The sequence below is a fragment of the Hyaena hyaena genome, unplaced genomic scaffold (genome assembly GCF_003009895.1).
Source record: "Hyaena hyaena isolate Hyena2069 unplaced genomic scaffold, ASM300989v1 scaffold_134, whole genome shotgun sequence".
In the NCBI taxonomy this organism is placed as follows: Eukaryota; Metazoa; Chordata; class Mammalia; order Carnivora; family Hyaenidae; genus Hyaena; species Hyaena hyaena.
In genome coordinates this window covers 879,804-883,463 of record NW_024080766.1, presented here as the reverse complement: position 1 = coordinate 883,463, position 3,660 = coordinate 879,804, and positions in this window count along the sequence as shown.

Genomic DNA, 3,660 nt, shown 5'->3' with positions numbered 1-3,660 from the left:
ATGAGAAATGAAAACTGGTATCTCCTTCTGCTACTATTGGCTCATGTTGATATAAGCCTGCTGGTATTGACCAGGCCTCACAATATTCCATATCAGACCCATATTCTGAATACAGATACCTCATAAGGAAAATCATATTCCTGCCTTTACAAAAGAAATTTTGTATGAAAGCTCTATGGGGAAAATTGTCAAAAGGCTCTTCCTAGGGGCCTTGCAGTTCCCAGACTGAGGGGGTTAAGAACACAAGAATTACAGCTGAGCCTGGCCCTGAGACCAAGGGCCTATTTTGGGGTTAAGAGCAAAACATAGTTACCACTTTTATCTTTGCTAATTGGTGAAACAACAGTCCCTTCCTTAAGGCCTACTTTCCACAAACACCCTCCCTTACACTGGCAGCTGGGATGAGGATGGATAACAGTAGCTAAAACATAAGCCAGGGGCAAAAGACTGACCCATCCAGGGTCCCCATGTTAGTCTCCACAAACCAACCAATTCAGAAACATTCATCCTCTTGAGAGCCGGACAAAATACTCCTAACTTATCTATATACAATTTGACCTATATGTTATCCTGTATTTCACTAAAAACATTGTTATTTCCTTGGTCGGAATAATTCTGCAGTTGACATCACAAAAGGCCTCCCATTGTAAGAAATTCCTTTCTATGACTTCATCTTGTTGCTGAGCCTTTAAATAAAGACACAAAAACCGACAGGACAGCGATGCCTGCCTGGTGACCAGAAAGAATCTCGGGGCTCTCACTCATTCTCTTGCCGACACCGTCTGTCCTTCAGGGACCCCTGGACCTGCCGGAGACGGCGCGGCGTCCGGCACCATGTGAGTTGTCTGTGCCGTTCTCCATTCCCGTTTGTGTCCTTGCGTGATGCGCAGGGTCCTTGGCCTGGCAGGGCTCCCGGGGGGCTTCTGGGGCAGGGATGTGGGGATGGGGAGTCGGAAAGGGCGCCCTCCTGGGGCAGGTGCTGCTTGGTAGGGAAGGCCTCTGCCCAGCATGCACCCCATCTTTAGCCAGCTGTGGGCCCTGGGAGGACTCCCTCCTAAGGCACATTTCTCCTCTGGCCGTTGCTTCAGTGTCCACATGATCTGCCCCTTCCGGAGGGTCCCTCGGAATGGGTAGCAGGGGCATGATACAGGGGCTTGGGGGGTGGGTGGTAGCCCACTGCCCCACATCCAGCCCTGTGTTCTGGACCTGGGCCGGTGGATGTGCCTGTCTGCCTGCCCCCATCTGTCCCCTCCGTCACTCTCCCGTTCATGTGTCCTGATATCTGTGGGGCCCCTTCGTTCACGTACCGGCACATCTGTTCAGCTGAGGTGCTGGTGCCCTTCTAGAGCACACCAGGGCCTGGGAACGGGCGTCATCCGTGAGGCCCTGCAGGCTGGGCTGCTTGAGCGGGTCCCCCAGGGGGACAGCTCCACAGCGACCCTACTCATGCACTTGCCGGCCTCCCTGGCTGGGAGACAGCAGAGGGGCCATGGGAAGGGCCAGGTTTGGGTGTGGTCCTCTGCTCAGGGTCGTGGGTCGCAGCTCAGGGGCAGACGGAGCACCTCTGGTGGGAACAAGTGGTGGTGAGAGGTGGTCAGCCCAGCTGGGCAGCAGCAGGGTGGCCCAGACAACCTTTTGGGGGGGGCAGGGGGGTTAGAGGTGACCTGGGGAGGGGAGGTGGCAGATGTCATCCTGAGCATCCTGGGGGTGTGAATTGCACACAGGCGTTCCCCACCCCAACTTTCTGATTTGGCAAATATAGGGAAGGCCCAGGATTTGCACCTTAATGGATTTCCAATCGAGGGTGGTGCCATGGGGGACCCCAGGCTGAGAACCACCACAGGGCAGATGGGGCTGTCTTTTAAGTCATGAATGGCCCCAGGGGCAGAGTAGGCATTAGGAGTTTGGAGGTGTGTAGACAGCAAGGTGGTGGGGGGGGGACGTGGCTGAGGCCACTGGGGAAGTGACTGGAGGTCATGGAAAGGCCTGTTTGAAAGTGGAGGTTCAGGAGCCCCTCCCCAGCCCCTTGGCCTCTCCAGTCAGACCCTCACTTAACCTCACCTAATAGGCCACCCCGGGCTCAGAGCCCCTGTGAGGTGCCCCAGGAAAGGAAGAGCTATCCTGGGGGCTGGAGGCTTTCTCAGATACCCTGCTTTGTGTTCATTGAGGATGAGCCAACATGCAGGAGACACTCTCGTGCCCTTCCAGACACCGGGTGGGGGCTGTGCTGTGCATGTGGGGCTGTGCAGGGTGCTGGACAACATCCTTGAACAGATGGAAGCAGCTAGAAGGATTGCACGGAGAGTAGGTCAAACTGGGCACAGCCTGTGAAGAAAGGCCCCCACGAGGGTGCTGGCTCCGCCCCACCCCTGCAGCAACGGGAACACCATAGATGGGCACTTCCCAAGGCTTCCTTCCACGATGTCCCTGAAGGGGCCGCATGACAGGTGTGCTGGGGTGCCCCCAAGTGTACCTGGGACGGGGTCTGTGCTAATGCGGCCCACGTTGTCTGGGCGCAAGCGTGTCTCATGTCAGGGTTTATGGATATTGCCTTGTTTATGGCTGCTGCCAGGCAGAGCGTCCAGATGACTGAGCTGACACATTTATGGCCGACCGAAGTCCAGGGAGCACGTCACCAGCGCACCGGAGGTGAGCGGTGCAGGACTAAGCCCCACCCAACCCGCACACCGCCCCGGCCCCGCTGTGCCCTCGCTTCGTAAACACAGGAGGGCGGACCTGCCCTATCTGGGGCGGCAGACAGAACACAGGGACACCCCCGGGACCCCACACCAGGCGCCTGGACACCCGCCACTGTCCCCAATGGCTCACATGCCAGGGGCCTGTGTCTGATGTTTCCATCACAGACCAGACCCAAGGCAGCAGCCGCTCTGCCATCCGTCCCCCACTTGCCCGCGTCTTCTCTGGCACAGGCGTTTTGTCGGCATTTTGCTCAGGATCACAAATTTGTTTTTGAAGTGTTAAGCCCTTGAAAAACGTGTACTCGTCAGGTTCAGTCACTAAAACTTCCTGGTTTTTCTCTTTCGAAAGCCACTGTGTACGCTGCCAAATCTCCAGGCGAAATGTGGAAATAAGATTTGTAAAGGCAGAAGAAAATCCAGTTTTCTGGTCTTCCTTAGATCTAAGCTGCATGTAGAGAAGCTCATTCACGCGTGCATCCTGCAAACACGTATGCAGCAGGTGAGTTCAAAGTGAGTAGTTTAAGAGGAGGCATAAACGGTGTCCCCAGGCCCCCCAAGGTGCTGAGTGGTTACCCCTTCAGCCCGGTTCCTGCCCCTCCCTCACCTGCCGTGCCCCTGGGTACGTGCTTGGCACTTGGCTGTGTGGATGCTCACCTGGGGAGGACACTGTAGAGTAAGGGCTCCCCAAGCCCGGGTGCCCTCAGAGTCGCCCAGCCACTGTCGGAGGTGGACCAGTGACCCCAAGAGCCCTACATCCTAATCTCAGAATCTACACGTATCACGTGATGTGGCAAAGCAGAATTATGTGAGCAGGTGGGGAAGTCAGCTTATGGGTTGACTTCAGGGTGGGGAGAGCCTCCTGAATTACCCAGGTGTACCCAGGGTGGTCACAGGGAGGAGAGGCTGTTGGACACGTGCAGGGGAGAAGGACCGGCTGGCCTTGCTGGCTTGTGGAGGGAGG